This window comes from Sapajus apella, unplaced genomic scaffold (assembly GCF_009761245.1).
Source record: "Sapajus apella isolate SASKATOON/1434 unplaced genomic scaffold, GSC_monkey_1.0 scaffold24, whole genome shotgun sequence".
Lineage (NCBI taxonomy): Eukaryota > Metazoa > Chordata > Mammalia > Primates > Cebidae > Sapajus > Sapajus apella.
Genome location: NW_022436964.1, coordinates 11,886,018 through 11,903,084, shown reverse-complemented (window position 1 = coordinate 11,903,084; position 17,067 = coordinate 11,886,018). Strand labels below are relative to the sequence as shown.

Sequence of the window (17,067 nt, the reverse complement as noted above, 5' to 3'; positions counted from 1 at the left end):
TACAACTATAGAGAAGTGGTAATATATGGATATATGCCTCCACTGGTAATCCGAGATGAGTGAAGACTTAGAGTCAACATGTATGAAGTATAAAAGCACAGTTGCAGGAATTAAATATCCTGCTTCACACAAGTATATGCAGACACATCTCCCAGGCCTCCCTGTAGCCATGGCCCCTGGGGATTCTTGGTAACATTATAAAGACAAAGCTCAGTCTGGAAACATTATCCACTGATGCAAATGAGTGCAGGATGTGCCTGGTCTCAAGTTCTTTAAAGAAGAAACTTGCACCCAAAATTTAAAAGAACAGGATCGTCTCCCACATTGCAATTCTCTAATTTATTCCCAGTTAAACCTATAATTCAGCTGAAATATCAATCCATAATAACACAAGAAAAAATATGAACTATTTTAAAGAAAGACAGAAGGGGTCTTTGGGATTTTTCTATCTACATAATTATTAATTAGGCTGTGAAATTTGTCCTGGTTTGCAGATGGTTCCTGGACTCTGGAAGTGTAGATACACAATTTGATATTTCAGGTTCATATGGGACCTCCTCACAAAATTCAAGTCATGCTTTAAATAAACAAGTAAAAAAAAAAAAAAAGCACTATGATACATGCATTTTAAGAAATAGCTAAAGGGAGTTGTTTTTATGGCTTAGCAAGCTATAAAAACAAATTCCCTGTGAGGAATACCTCCACTGGATTTCTCTTTAGATAAACAGAAAAATGCAGGATGCAGTCAACATGTTCTTTATCAGATACATTGTTAACAATGGAAGAGCCAAAATACATAAAAATAATAAAAGTTTACAGGTCTTTTATCCTTCAAGTTGTTTCCAGAGAATAGTTTACTTCCATTCAGTATGACTATCAGGCTCCACAAAGAATAAACTCTACACACAAAAGTGTTTTTATTTGCTATCCCTATATACTGAAGCATGGTGCATGAATATCATTTCCCAGCACAGTGAGATGATCAACTTACAAAATGTTTATTTTAATGGCTCTTAAAAGTCTTTCTGAGTTTCTGATGTTTTAAGATTCCTTTACTAAACCTAATTTTCCCTCTTCCAGACATTATAGTCCCATTCATTTCTATAAGGTGCTGCACTGGGGTGTAATCATTTGATGATCTCTTGATTACTTCCTCCATCCCTGCCCCAGTACCTAGTTACATTTATTATTTTAAGGCTGATTTCTACCACCGTGCACACTCCCCAAATGCAAGGCAGTCTGTTTTGCTTCCCATTGTATCTCCAGTGTCTAGCACTATTTGAGGTATGTAGTACACATTCAGTAATGTTGGATTGAATGTTTGGTGAATGATGGAATGAATTAAGGATTAAATGAATGGATTTAGTGAGAGAACAGGAAAAGCTATAGCAAAAAGGAAGTGTCTAAGAATGTCTGGTAAAGACAGTATCTCTGATATTTCTGCTTACATTTTAATTTCTACTGTGTAGCTTACAACTCCTCAGCCTAAAAATCTGTTCAGTATTCTCACACTTTATTTAATGTACAAGGTCCAAGGTCCAAGTCTCATCAATGAAGCACTTAATTCTTTAAAAAGTTTTTCTGTTATTATTATTTCAGAGATGGGATCTCACTTTGTCACCTAGGCTGGAGTGCAGTGGCACACTTGTGGCTCACTGCAGCCTCAAAGTCTTGTAATCCTACTGCCTCAGCCTCCCAAGTAGCTGAGGCTACAGGTATGCATCACTACATCCAGCTATTTTTATTTTTTGTAGAGGCAGTGTCTCGCTACGTTGCCCAAGCTGATCTCAAACTTCTGGCCTCAAGTGATCCTCTCACCTCAGTCTCCCGGGGATTACAAGTGCACACTACTGCTCCAGGCTCTCTCTCCCTTCCTCTCATTTTTATGGCACATTTTAATGGAAATTAGCCCTCATATGTCTTTCCAGAACCACAATCAAAGTATGTCCTTGGTATTTAGGAAACTCCAAAGGCAACATCTCAAGTGCGTTCCAAAATGTCACTGAGCTTCTCCCATTCTGACCTCTGTATCTTGCCAACACAAAAGCTTGAGTGGCAGACAATGCCATTGGCTCCACCAGAAACATTGTTGTCTGATGGCATCTGCCATGTCTTCGGTCCATTCTGATGGAGAGAAGGATCACTGTTCTCTCCATGTACAGCTTGTATCCAAGCATGGGTGTTGGAATTTACTTATTTTTCAAGGGTGTAACTGAGATTTAGCTATAATTTGGAAGAAAATTTACTTGAAGGCTTCAGGCTATTGGAAAGGATGACACCAGAAAAATTAAAAAGTTCTATAGCCTACTGCTTAAGCACGGACTCTTCCCAGACCTCATCCTGGACCAGTTCCTTGTTTTCTTTCTCCCTGAGGATAGGTCCCCCCACCTACTCCCTATCCTGACCAATCCAATCCCCATTAGAACTGTTCACTCCAGCTTATGAACACTTTGAGGCCGGTAAAACAAAGAAGCAAAGGAGCCGTCTCTCAGCCCCAGAGAACTGTCTCTTCTGGCCTTTGTCCTGGGCATAACTCTGAATCTTCAGTTCTTAATCTAGGATTACCTAAGACTCACAGAGGGAAAGTCTGATCCTATAATCTCAACAGACATTCACATTATTAGTTTCCAAAATGTGGGATATTCACTTTTATTTATCATCACCTTGCTATGCTAAAATTAGATAAGCAAGCATTCATCTTGATATGTTCCGTTTCTCTCAAGCTATTGGTATTTCCTTTCGCTGCTAGAGATCAAGTCCCTAACAGCGTACTCTGTATGTCAGGCAACAAAGTAGATATTTCTAAATTATTAATTTTGACACAAACCATGGAACAGGCATTAGTACTCTTTTTTTTTTTTTTTTTTTTTTTAAGACAGAGTCTCATTCTGTCACTCAGGCTGGGGTGCAGTGGCATGACCTCAACTCACTGCAACCTCTGCCTCCCAGGTTCAAGTGATTTTCCTGCCTCAGCCTCCTGAATAGCTGGGACTACAGGCGTGTGCCACCACACCTGGATAATTTGGTATTTTTAGTAGAGACGGAGTTTCACCATGTTGGCCAGGCTAGCCTTGAACTCCTGACCTCAAGTGATCCACCCGCCTTGGCCTCCCAAAGTGCTGGGATTACAGGAGTGAGCCACCATACCCAGCCTTGTATGATTTTTTTTGCAGAAAAAGAGGCTCAGAAAGATGAATATACCCAAGATACTCTTCAGGTAAGGCTTAATGCAGGATTAAAATCGACATCAAACTCAACTCAAAACTTATATAGTTTCCATAATGACGATACTTTCAACAGTATATGCCTTAATTTAAAAGAAATTTTGGCAGCATCTCAAAATATAAAGCTGTGTCTCTAGAACATTCCAAAGTTATACCATTCAGAAAATCAATTTCAGCATAAAAAAAGTCAAACCTTAAATGTTTAGAAGAATAAAGAAAACTTTCTTAAACAAGATACTGAAAATGCAATCCATAAAAAAGAAGTTCATTTTCTACATTGACATTTTACCACTCAACAAAAGGCATAATAGACAAAAGCAAAAGAAGCCAGAGAGTGAAAAATGATGTTTGGAACACATAGAGTAGACCAAGGATTAAGAAGACAGAGGATTAAGTATCCAGAATTAAGAAGACTTTATTTAAATTAATAAGGAAAAAGTAACCAATCTCCATTCCAATAAATGGGAAAGGTTTATAAATATGTAAAAATATGAAGGTCCAACAAGCATGAAAAGATACCTACCTCAGTAATAATTAGTGAAATAGATATTAAAGCAAACTAAAATACCATTTGCACAAGTAGGTTGGCAAACATTCTACAATTTACAAATAGGTCAACACAAATAGTGATGAGCATTTGGAGAAATGAGAACTTGCAGTCACTCTGATTGGGTATGTAATATGAAGACACATTTGAAAGTTTTAAATAAACTTGAAGATGACTTGCTTGAGATTTAGGACTTTCATTAGAGAAATCCTCACACATATGCAAAAGAAGGTATGCATTATCCATTGTAGCTTTTTTTTAATAGTGAAAAACTGGAAACAACCCAATGCTCATAAATAAGATGCTAGATATACATAATTATGTTGTATTCATATAATAGAATTAAGTAGTGTAAACAAGTATGCTAGTGTTACATAAATCAATATGGATACTTCGCTGAAATATTCAATAAAAAAATAAATTGCAGAAGTACATATGGAGCAAGATATTATAATATTTACATTTTTTTTTTTTTTGAGACAGAGTCTTACTCTTGTCACCCAGGCTGGGGTGGAGAGGCACAATCTCAGCTAACTGCAACCTCCACCTCCCAGGTTCAAGTGATTCTAAACTAAAATTTAAAACTAAAGTGTGATTCATGCATGCAGATGGTTAATATGTAGAAGTATATTTTTTGGAATGAAGGAATAATACATTACAAATAGCAAGTGTAAAATACTGCATGTACACCTTTATTGATTTTGTTAAAAGTATAAGAAAAGAGAAAGATGTGGCAATGTGTTGTAAATAGAATGCTGACAAAACTATGGTTTTTTTTAAAAAACATAATACTATAAATGCAATACTACTATATTAAGAGCATAAGCTTAATATGGAGCATATATTATTTATTTAAGATTATAAATTCCCTCCACATCTGTGAACTCATGTAAATGGTAAAGAAATGTTTAAGTGTGGCAAGTATCTGTCACAAAGTTAGTAGATCTGTTCTAAAGGGATGATATAGATGGCAACACAATAATAGTGGGGGACTTCAATACTCCACTGACAGCACTAGACAGGTCATCAAGACAGAAAGTCAACAAAGAAACAATGTAATTAAACTATACCCTACAACAAATGAACTTAACAGATACTTAGCAAACATTCTACTCAATAACTGCCAAATATACATTCTATTCATCAGCACATTCTGCAAGATAGACCATATGATAGATCACAAAACAAGTCTCAGTAAATTTAAGATCAAAATTATATCAAGTACTCTCTTAGACCACAGTAAAATAACACTTGAAATCAATTCCAAAAGAAATCCTCAATACCATGCAAGTATGTGGAAATCAAATAACCTTCTCCTAAATGGTCATTGGGTCAACAACAAAATCAAGATGGAAAAAGTGGTGCTAACAGGAAAGTTCACAGCATTAAATGTAGTCTTCAAAAAGTCTGAAAAAGGACAGACAATCTAAGGTCATACCTCACAGAACTGGAGAAAGAAGAGCAATCCAAGCCTAAACCCAGCAGAAGCAAAGAAACAACAAAGATCAGAACAGGACTAAATTAAGTTGAAACAAACAAACAAACAAACAAAATATGAAAGATAAAAAAAAAAGTCAGTTCTTTGAAAAGATAAGTAAAATTGATTTACTTTTAGCAAGATTAGCCAAGAAAAGAATACAGATGATCCAAATAAGCTCAATTAGAAACAAAACGGGAGATATTACAACTAATACCACAGAAATACAAAGGATTATTCAAGACTACTATGAACACCTTTATGCACATAACTTAGAAAACTTAGAGGAGTTGAATAAATTCCTGGAAATATACAATCCTCCTAGATTAAATCAGGAAGATATAGAATCTCTGAGCAGACCAATAACAAGCAACAAGATTGAAATGGTAATTTAAAAATTGCCAACAAAATAAGTTTGGGACCAGATGGATTCATAGCTGAATTCTATCAGATATTCAAAGAGAAATTGGTACAATTCCTATTAACACTATTCCAAAAGACAGAGAAAAGGGGAATACTCCCTATATCATTCTATGAAACCAGTATTACCCTAATACCAAAACCAGGAAAGGCATAACAAAATAAGAAAACTACAGACCAATATACATGATTATCATAGATGTAAAAATCCTCAACAAAATACTAGCAAACCAAATCCAACAGCATATTAAAAAGATAATCCACCATGATCAAGTGGGTTTCATACCAGGGATGTAGGGATAATTTAATATATGTAAATCAATAAATGTGATACACCACATAACAGAATTAAAAACAAAAAATCACATGATCATCTCAATAGACACAAACAAGCATTTGACAAAATCCAACATCCCTTTATGACTAAAACTCCTAGCAAAATTGGCATAGAAGTGACATATCTTAAGGTCATAAAAGCCATCTATAACAAACCCACAGCTGACATTATACTGAATTGGGGAATGTTGAAAGCATTCCCCCTGAGAACTGGAACAAGACAAGGATGTTCATTTTCACCACTTCTATTTGACATAGTACTGGAAGTCCTAGCCAGAGCAATCAGACAAGAGAAAGAAAAAAAGGGCATCCAAATTGGTAAAGAGAAGTCAAACTGTTGCTGTTTGCTGATTGCATGATCACATACTATAAAACCCTAAAGACTCACCTGAAAAGCTCCTACAACTGGTAAATGAATTCAGCAAAGATTTAGGATACAAAATTAATGTACACAAATCAGTAGCTCCGCTATATACTAACAGCAACCAAGCTAAGAATCAAATCAAGAACTCAACTCCTTTCACAATAGCTGCACAAAAAATAAAATACTTAGGAATAAACCTAACCAAGGATGTGAAAGGCATCTACAAGGAAAACTACAAACCACTACTGAAAGAAATCACAGATGACACAAACAAATGGAAACACATCTCATGCTCATGGATGGGTAGAATCAATATTGTAAAAATGACCATCCTGCCAGAAGCAGTCTACAAATTCAGTGCAATCCCCATCCAAATATCACTATCATTCCTCACATACTAGAAAAAAAAAATCCTAAAATTCACATGGAACCAAAAAAGAGATGTCATAGCTAAAGCAAGACTAAGCAAAAAGAACAAACCTGGGACATCACATTACCCAACTTCAAACTATACTATAAGGCCATAGTCCCCAAAGCAGCATAGAACTGGTATAAAAATAGGCACATAGACCAACAGAATAGAATACAGAAATAAATGCAAATATTTATAGCCATCTGACCTTCCACAAAGCAAACAAAAACATAAAGTAGGGAATGGACACCCTACTCAACAAATGGTTTTGGGATAATTGGCAAGCCACATGTAGAAGAATGAAACTGGATCCTCATTTCTCACCCAATACAATAATCAACTCAAGATGGCTCAAAGACTTGAATCTAAGACCTGAAGTCATAAAGATTCTAGAAGATAAGGTTGGAAAAACCCTTCTGGACGTTGGCTTAGGCAAAGACTTCATGACCAAGAACTCAACAGCAAATGTAACTAAAACAAAGACAAATAGATGGGACTTAAACTAAAAAGCTCTCCACAGCAAAATAAATAATTAGCAGAGTTAACAGACAACCCACAGAGTGGGAGAAGATCTTCATAATCTATACATCTGGCAAAGGACTAATATCCAGAATCAACAAAGAAACCAATCAGCAAGAAAAAAAAAAACCAAAAAACAATCCCATCAAAAAGTGGACTAAAAACATGAATAGACTATTCTCCAAAGAAGATACACAAATGACCAACAAGCATATGGAAAAATGGTCAACATCACTAATTATGAGGGAAATGAAAATCAAAACCACAATGTGATACCACTTCACTCCTCCAAGAATAGCCATAATTAAAAAATCAAAAAATGGTAGATCTTAGTAGAGATGCAGTGAAAAGGAAACACTTTTATACACTTGGTGGGAATATAAACTAGTACGGAAAACAGTGTGGAGATTCCCTAAAGAACTAAAAGTAGATCTACCATTTGATCCAGGAATTCCACTACTGAGTATCTACCCAGAGGCAAGGAAGTAATTATATGAAAAAGACACTTGCACACACATTTTTATAGCAGCACAATTTGCAATTGTAAAAATATGGAACTAGACCAAATGCCCATCAATGAGTGGATAAAGAAAATGTGATACACACACACACACACACACACACACGCACACTCTGGAATACTACTCAGCCATAGAAAGAAATGAAATAATGACATTTGCAGCAACCTGGATAGAACTGGAGGCTATTATTCTAAGTAACTCAGGAATGGAAAATCAAACACTGTATGTTCTCACGCATCTGTGGGAGCTAACCTATGAGGAAGCAAAGGCATAAGAATGATACATTAGACTTTGGGGACTTAGGAAAAGGTTGGGAGTGGCGAGGAATAACAGACTACACAGTGGGTACAGTAGTGTACACTGCTCAGTGACGACTATACCAAAATCTCAGAAATCACCGCTAAATAATGTATTCATGTAACCAAACACCACCTCTTCCCCAAAAACCTGTTGAGATAAAAAATAAATGAATGAAAAATAAATAAACATACATATAAAACATAAAAAAAGTAAAGGAGCTTGCCACCTCCTCCTTGCTCTCTCTCTTGCCATGTGATGCACCAGCTTCCCGTTCGCTTTCTGCTATGATTGTAAGCTTCCTGAGACCCTCACCAGGAGCAGAGGCAGATGCCATGCTTTCTGTACAGCTTGCAGAACTGTGAGCCAATTAAACCTCTTTTGTTTACAAATTACCCGGTCTTAGATATTCCTTTCTAGCAATGCAAACAGATTAATACAGCAATATTATTATTTTACATAATGGAATCTAGTATATAAAACCTATTATTTGAAGAAGGAGAAATATTAGCCTTTGGTTTTTAGATAAGAATCAAAGATTTTGTTTTTCTCAGGCTATTGGGCAAGACAGATATGAAGTCCATTATCTCATAAATAGAAAGTTGCTGTTTGCATTTTAGTTATAAATGATTCCCTCTATTTAAGGAAAATTAACTTGTTCACTTCTACTCATTGCTTCCAGCCCTGGACTACACACACACGCCTCTGTTGGGGATCTTTTTATTATAATATAACATATATACAGAAAAATGCACAAAACATAACTATAAAGCTTGATGAATTTTTACAAACTGAGAACTACCAGCATCCCAGAGCCCCCTGTCCTCTGATTCCCCTTACAGTCTCTGGTTTCTGTGCTTCAAAGACAGCCTCCAATGCCATAGTGTAGCTTGCTTTTTAATTGTCTATAAAGGGAAATAAACAACACATGCTCTTTGTGCCTGACTTCTTTTGTACCACATTGCATTTGTAAGATTCATCCATGATGTGTTTGCAAGACATATTTCCATGTGGTATAGCTGTATTTCATTTATTCTCACTGTTGTAGAGTGTTCCGTTAGGTGAATATAACAATTTATGAGTTTATTCTGTTACTAGTAATCACTTGGAGAGTTTCCAGTTTGGTTCTATTACAAATAGTGCTGCTTGGGCATTCTTGGGCACATTCTTTGGTGAACATGTGTACACATTTCTGTTGACGATATAAACCTAAGATTGGAACTGCTGAGTCACAAACATTCATTTGTTTAATTTTTAAACAGCAAGCTAGTTTTTCAGCATTGTCGTACCAATTTACACTCCTACTAGTGCCATAAAACAGCTCTTTGGTTGTTCCACACCTTCTTCAGCATTTGATATTTTCTGTAGCTACTTTGAGGGCCAACATATCCTTATTAAAGACAGATCATGAAAAACATCCCTGACCTGATACCTTAAGTGAACTTAATTTTGGCAATGTTAGCTAGTTCATTCTTTCTTAATGAAATGCATCTGGGACAGATTGAATGCATTCATCCACTCAAGTCCTTCAAAAGTGAATGATCTCCCATTCTCCCCCACCTCCTACCAAACACAAATGGTATTAGCTCACAGTTACCATGGCCCCCTGAGAAAGCTATTTTAGCAGTAGTTCCTTTTTATAGTTTCTTTCGGTAGAGATGCTGTGTATTTTTTCCATTAGTGAGATCAAACTCTACATTTAAAAAACATTTCAGTTATTACAATGTCTACATTTTGTTCATAATTTAAAAGTCATCTAAGACAAGTAACTTTTGTTTATCTTGTGGCATGCTTCTTTTATGTTTTCCAGAATCCTATTTTTCATTTCATAATTGGAACAGAAAAACAGGATTTTTTTAAATTGACTCACATTTCTAAAATTCCTTCTTGGTCAAAAGTGCAAATCTGTTGACCCTTTCAAACTTTTGTTGTTCTGACAAGAAAACAAAATTTAGAAAGAGATAGTTTTGAGTTCTTATTTTATTTCATTGCCTTTGTCTTTCTTTTCCTCTGTTTTACTCTATATCTTTTCTAATGAATAACATTCTGCTTCTTATTTACTTATGTTTAAAATAAAGAATTTGACTTTTTTCATGCTTTTCTAGGAGTATCGTTTCATTAGAAAGATATTTCTGGACAATAAAACCTTAAGTGTTAACTGTGAAATAGTTTTATTGACAAAATTTGAAATTTTTCTATTGCTTATACAGTTTGATAATTCTATGAATTCTACAGAAGGATTTTACATGTAATGATCTTTTAATAACTAGTCCCCTAGAAAGATAAAAGTTTTTCACACTTAATTTAATTCTCCACACTTATATCTTTAAATTTGTTTCTTCATTTTGTTTCTGGTAATTTTTGCCATGTAAAAATATGTAATTTTAATATATCTAGCTTTTCCTTTATGGTTTCTGTGATTCCTGTCATACTTGGGAATAGCTTTCCCATTTCAAATTTATACAAATAGAAATCTAAATTTTCTTTCAATATTTTTCTTAGAGTAAGAATTCAATTCTCTTTTCTTCTACATGGATAATCAAACATATAAGCATTGTTTATTAAATTAGACAGCCTTTCTCACTAACTTCCATTAAAATCCTATATCTACGAAATCTTTCTATGGATGCTCGGGCATATATGACTAATATATTTACATATTCCTGTGCTAATATTATACATTTACCTTTGCATAGTTACTTCATAGTTATTTTAGTATCTCAAAGTCTCCTCCTTTGCCTTCTTGTTATTATTCATAAATTTCTTGACTATTTCTAGAGAGAAATTTTTCCACATACATTCTAGAATCACTTTGTATTGTTTAACAGAAAAGCTTATAAAGATTATAATTTGAGTTGCATAACATTTCTATATTAATTTTAGAAGCAGTGACATTTCTATAATTGGTCTTATTAAGATTATTTTATGAACTTCATTTGGGTTTTATAAATTAACTTTTATATAAATTTTATGCTACTACTGCTATATTTAAGTCTAAGAATTTTCACATTTAGTCCCGATTATAAATAAATCTTTTTTTCCTTTGCTTCAAACCTTGCTATTGCTAGGACAGAGAAAAAGTTACTGATTTTCTTAAGGTATACAAAGTTAATTTTAAGGTTTCTTCAAGAGCTACTGGAAAGAGACAGAGACATTCTTTATTCCTGGAACAGAGATTTTGGCAGACATCTGGTCATGAGGAGTCTGAGAATCACTCAATATGAAGGAAAGTAGAATCTAACGATCGAGACATGGCAAGTCCCAGAGCTATTATTTGAACTACTAGAATAAGCCATATTTGAAACCATTACCAGTTATCCTTTGCAATTATTTTGAGCCAGTAAATGTTCCCTATGTTTATTTAATTTAAGCAGGTTTAGGCTGGGCACAGTCTCTCATGTCTGTAATCCTGCACTTTGGGAGGTCGAGGTGGGCAGATCACTTGAGGTGAGGTGTTCGAGACCAGCCTGGCCAACATAGTGAAACCCCATCTCTACTAAAAAAAAAAATACAAAATTAACTGGGCATGGTAGTGTGTGCCTGTAATCCCAGCTATTGAGAGGCTGAGGCAGGAGAATCACTTGAACCCCAGGAGGCAGAGACTGCAGTGAGCCAAGATCGTGCCATTGCACTTCAGCCTCGGCAACAAGAGCGAAACTCAATTTAAAAAAAAAACAAAACACCAAAAAACAGGCCTTATTCTTTATTGTTTATCAAATAAGATGGTACAGAAGTTTGAATTTGGCTTCCTGAGATAATTCTTATGCTGGTAATCTTCAGACAAAATACCAGAACCAATACACTCTATTACCATCATAAGAATGAAATGAAAAATAATTTAATGGTATAGAGTTGACCATAGAGAGTTGCTTAAATGTTATCAGAGATGTATAGGATAAAGCTTAGATTGCTTCATTAAAGAGCTGAATTTTAATAGTTACTGATACAATAAAAAGTATAGAAGGCTCTAAATGCAAAACTATAAAAATGAAATAAAGTAATTGTGTAAAAGGAAGATGAAGAACATTTATTCTATTGCTTGCATAATATAAATTTGATATATTTATATTTCTCTTCCAAGGGAGAATTTAGAAATTCACTAGGCAATCCTAACTTCATTCAAGGCAATTTTATGAATTAAGCAAGACACTAATTACACTATCAATAGCATAACTGTGCTGTTTTACTCAGAGAAAATATAACTTGAACCTACAGTGAGGTAAAGTTCTTTCTATATACATCTTTGTTTATCCTGTGGACTTGTTTCCTCGTTATTGGCTTCTTAAGAAATCATTGCTCAACTCTGATTTTGTTTGTGTTTCAGCTTTAAAGTCACGTTGAGACCAATGAACATCTTTCAAACATGTAATTGGATTTGTGATTATACATAGGGAATTTCTTTTCTTTCTGTTGAAAAATGGTTGGGACTCAAATAAAAGTAGGACTGACCATGTATCACTCAGGGTGCCAAAACATAATTTCTGTATCATTGGTCAATTCATTTATTCATCATTTCACTTCACACACGTATGGAGTGACTATAATGCAGACATGTTTACATACACAGCAGAAAAATCACTGGAAAAAAACAGACAAAAGTTCTTACTCTCATGGAAATTAGATTCTGAGAAGAAAAGATATCAAATAAACCTTAAATATAAATACACTACAGATATGTAAATTATGTAAAGTGGCGGTAAGTGCTATGATGTAATATGAAGTACAGTAGGGGGGATAGAGAATAATAGTGGAGAGAGGGAAGGATGCCCTTTCAGATGACAGTCAGGAAAATCTCCTCTGATAAGGTCGCATTTATTCACAGAGTTGTAGTGAAGGAGAAATCAAAATGGATTATCTAAGGGAAACACCTTCCAGGTAAGTAAGGACCCTGAGACAAGAACATTCTAAGTATATTTAAGGAATAGCATGAGGTCTGAAGAGTGGGATATGATATTTGTTTTAAAAGATTGCTCTGTTTGCATATGACAATAGGCCGTAGAAAGGCAAGTATAAAAGAATTTTACACACTTGCAAGATGTTTACTGAGAAATGACATTCAGTTTAGTTTGGTGTCATGGATCAGGGTTTAGAAAAGAGAATGAACCTGGAGGGACAAACTAGAGATATTTAAAATGACTCTGCAGACTTGGCTTGAGTAACTAGAACTGCATGAAGATTAGGGTTGTGTGTGTGGGCATGGGTGTTTGCGTGTGTGTGCCGAAAAGGGGTAGACTGAAATAAATCAAAGTCCAGTTTCAGATAACAGAAATTTAAGATGGCAACTCAATAGTAGATGTTAGCAAAAAAGTGTATAAGTCAGGAGTATCCAGGAGATATTGGGACTAAAGATAAAATCTGAGGAATTTTAAGCTTATAGTTGGTATTTAAATACTTGGAATTGGATGAAGTCACCTACACAATGAGTATAGATGGAGAAGAGTTTATGAAACTAAAGAGAAATCAACAAAGGGGACAGCAAATAATTTTTTTTTCAAAAAGAAAGGGAGTCATTAGTTATGTCGAAAGCTGTTAATAGCTGAAGCAAGATGATTATGGAGAAATGACATTGAATTTTTCAGTGTAGAGGTCATTAATGACCTTGACAAGATTCATGTATGAAAGAAATTTTGTGTTTCAGTGGACAACTATATATGGTCTGACAACTCTTTTGGGGTATCATATTCTACACCTGCTCATTGTCTTTGAGCTGTTTTGCAAATCTTCGTTAAGTGGTAGATAACTGATAAAATCTGATGTTGACTTCCTGTGATGTTAATTGACTTCCTGTGTCCAGTTTGGTAGTGAGGTAAATGAATGTGGAAAAATCAGTTTTGTCTGCATTTGCAATTGATTTTAACATTCTTGTGCTCCAGATAAGTTAGTGCTGTTTAACTTTTCCTTTGAATCAGTTAGAACATCTCCCTGGTTCCCTCATATCATGTAAGATTATTTAACACATGTTTGTTTTCATATCTGCATGAGGGTCATGATTTCACCTTTTTCTGAAACTTGCCTTTTAACATTAGCATTGGTGTAGTGACGTGGGCAAAAGCCTGACTCAGATGCATTTGACAGAAAATGGAAAATAGAGTCAAGATGGTTGATTTGATATTCAGGAAAACCTTTTTTGGTAAAGCATATTGAAAAATCTCAACACTATTTAACAATTTTTGTATTTGAATCAATGTAGGAAAGTAAAAGTAAGGGAATCTAGAGGTTTAAATTAGAAACCAAACTTGATATAAGCAGGCAATGGAGGCTGGGCGTGGTGGCTCATGCCTATAATCACAGCATTTTGGGAAGCCAAGGTGGATGGATCACTTGAGGCTAGAAGTTTGGGACCAGCCTGGCCAACATGGCAAAATTCTGTCTCTACTAAAAATACAACAATTAGCAAGGTGTAGTGGTGCACGCCTGTAATCTCAGCTACTTAGGAGGCTGAGGCATGAGAATTGCTTGAACTAGGAGGTGAAGTTTGCAGTGAGCCAAGATTGCGCCACTGTACTCCAGCCTGGGAGACGGAATGAGACTCTTTCACAATAAAATAAAATAAAATAAAATAAAATAAAATAAAATAAAATAAAAATAAGAAGGCAATCCAGAGGGGTGAGTGAGTACCAGATCTGCTGATGTGGAGGTTCATGAGCCCTTGGGACAGGAAACAAAGCTTGAAACTTCAGCTGCGGTAGGATCCCCAGCATAATGCTGGGAGTGGCAAAATCTCAAGAAAAAAACCTGGCTTTGCTTTAAAATGGAGATGTCTGAAACACTTGTCTATCCTGAACTTAGCTCTAGATAAGCCAGAATAAAAGATGAACGATTATCTGCTGAGAATTTCTAACCACAAGCTGGCACACACCTTATTTGTTGAAAGCCTGAGGTACAGCAGGTGTGGCTAGAACAATGAACAGGAGGAACTGTGGTCTGATCTAAGTTAAGTCTCGGACGTCATCTCCTTGTTACTTTAACATAAAAGGTTGTGAACAATAACGTCTCCATTTCAATGGATAATTCAGCCATGAGGCCATATCTTGATTCACATCATAAAAGCCCAAACATTATTCTTTTTTTGCCATGCACACTTGGAGGTACAAGGATGTTAAAATCTACTCATCGCACCCCTCCCTAACTCTTATCTTGCAAAAATTGGCCTGTTACATAATAATGATATTGCCTTGAGTTTTTATCAAGTAGTATGTTTACCCAGAAAAGATTATTTTAAAAAGGTGTTCTTATACATTTCTCCCCACTTCTTGCATTTTGTATTTTCTTTGGAACAAAAATGTTATTTGCCTTTGTTGGCATGAATAGTTACATTTTTAGGGAAAAATCTCAGAATTAGAAACCAAACTTGAACTAAAGTAAATATAATTCTTAGTAAAAAAAATCTGAGACATCAAATGTATTTATTTAAAATAAGCTTAGATTTTTTTTTTTTTTGAGCTCAAATCCTGTGATAATTCAATCTGAATTTATTTTGGTGCTCTCTCACTCACACCCATCTTATGAAAACCAAAGCATTTGGGGGTCTTTTACTCATCCCGGTTACCACTGAGATGCCTTGTCTAAACTTACAAGGGCTACTGAAATCTGAGAGCCCTGAGTTTTAGTGCCATCTGGAAGCCCTGTAAACTTTGCAAAGGCTGTGAAAATCAGCCTACACTCCAGCGCCTGGGGCATACTAAGCAGCCACACCCCTCCCACCTAACCCAAAACTGCTCACCTCCAGCAATGCTGTGGAGAAAGCTGTAGGTTCCCTGGGAGTCTGCAGATCTCTCTTTCCATCCTGGACTTCTGGGCCTTGCCACCCCTCTCACTTTCTCTTTTCTACAAGGCACATGTCTCTCTTTCTTCTATCTGGCATAATTCCCTCAAGGAGTGCCAGGGAGGCAGATTATCTGCTGTATAATTAGCCTTTCTGTCCTACAGCACAAACCTCCTGCGAGGTTAAAAGCATGAAGGAGCTGGCTGCCTTCCTGAAGTGGACATAAATGGAAAAAAGATCCATGAAGCACAAAGCACAAATTCTGTCTCAATTAGTTATGCCGATTCACAGCTTGCATCCTCCCCTCATAACCTGAAATACCTGGTAAAGGAGGGCACACTCCATCCAAACATACCATCCAATTTGTGAAGGGTCAAAGGAGTGTCCTAAACCTCTGTTGGTGGTCTAGCATTTACAATCTTACACTCATGGTGTTTTATTCCTGAACCCTAAACCTGAAAGAGAAAACTTAAACTGCAAATGTCATCACTCATTTACTTAAAAATTATCTCCTGTATATGCAGATGCTTCATATTCTCTTGCAGTCTTTCCAAACCCTTTATACTAGCTGTATTCTTTAGCACATTAAAGAAATAAAATCATTTCTTGACTCCCATAGGCAGACAAGATGGAAATAGCAAGATACTGCTGGGAATAATAGGCAGAAGAATGTCACTTTTGATAAGAAACCGATAGAGCGATACCTATTTTTTTAATACATGTCTTCAATGGTTCATTTATAATCAAACTAAAGATGTTGGGATGAAAATGACAAGTGATTATTTCTCAACATACAAGAAAGTCTATCTCAGTGTATCCATGGGCCAGGAAGAGACTACATTTTAATAAACACGGTTTTTGGGGCACTAGCCTAGGCTGAGAATGGAAAAGGCTCTGCTAGTTCCATCTAGCCTTTAGTTTCCTGGGTATGTATAACTCTATATTATTTAGTTGAGAAATTAAAGGATTTTTCCCCTTCAGTGTATTCTTAACTAAAATCATATTATATTGACATTTTATTATTCTCATGTTTTCTTTCATTATAAGAAAATTGTGGGAGAAGATTTGCAAACCTCTTTTTATATTGGCTTTTATTATGTGGAACTGGGAATCTCTAAAACTCCTTTTACTTTGTACTTACTAAGTGGCTATGGAAAACATCTTTTGTGAATATAGGACAAAATC

General features: G+C 35.5%; 1 protein-coding gene across 3 annotated transcripts in view; it reads right to left on the bottom strand.

Annotated features, from left to right (window-relative positions):
- Positions 1-16,080, bottom strand: part of ALDH1A1 (aldehyde dehydrogenase 1 family member A1) — a 171,377-nt gene extending 155,297 nt beyond the window's left edge. For 2 of the 3 annotated variants that reach the window (XM_032290918.1, XM_032290919.1), the window contains exon 1: positions 15,841-16,080. The gene's annotated coding sequence lies outside the window, so the exon portion shown is untranslated. The remainder of the gene's footprint in view (positions 1-15,840) is intronic. The other variant, XM_032290920.1, reaches the window with a different exon arrangement.
- Between the last annotated feature and the right edge of the window lie 987 nt (positions 16,081-17,067).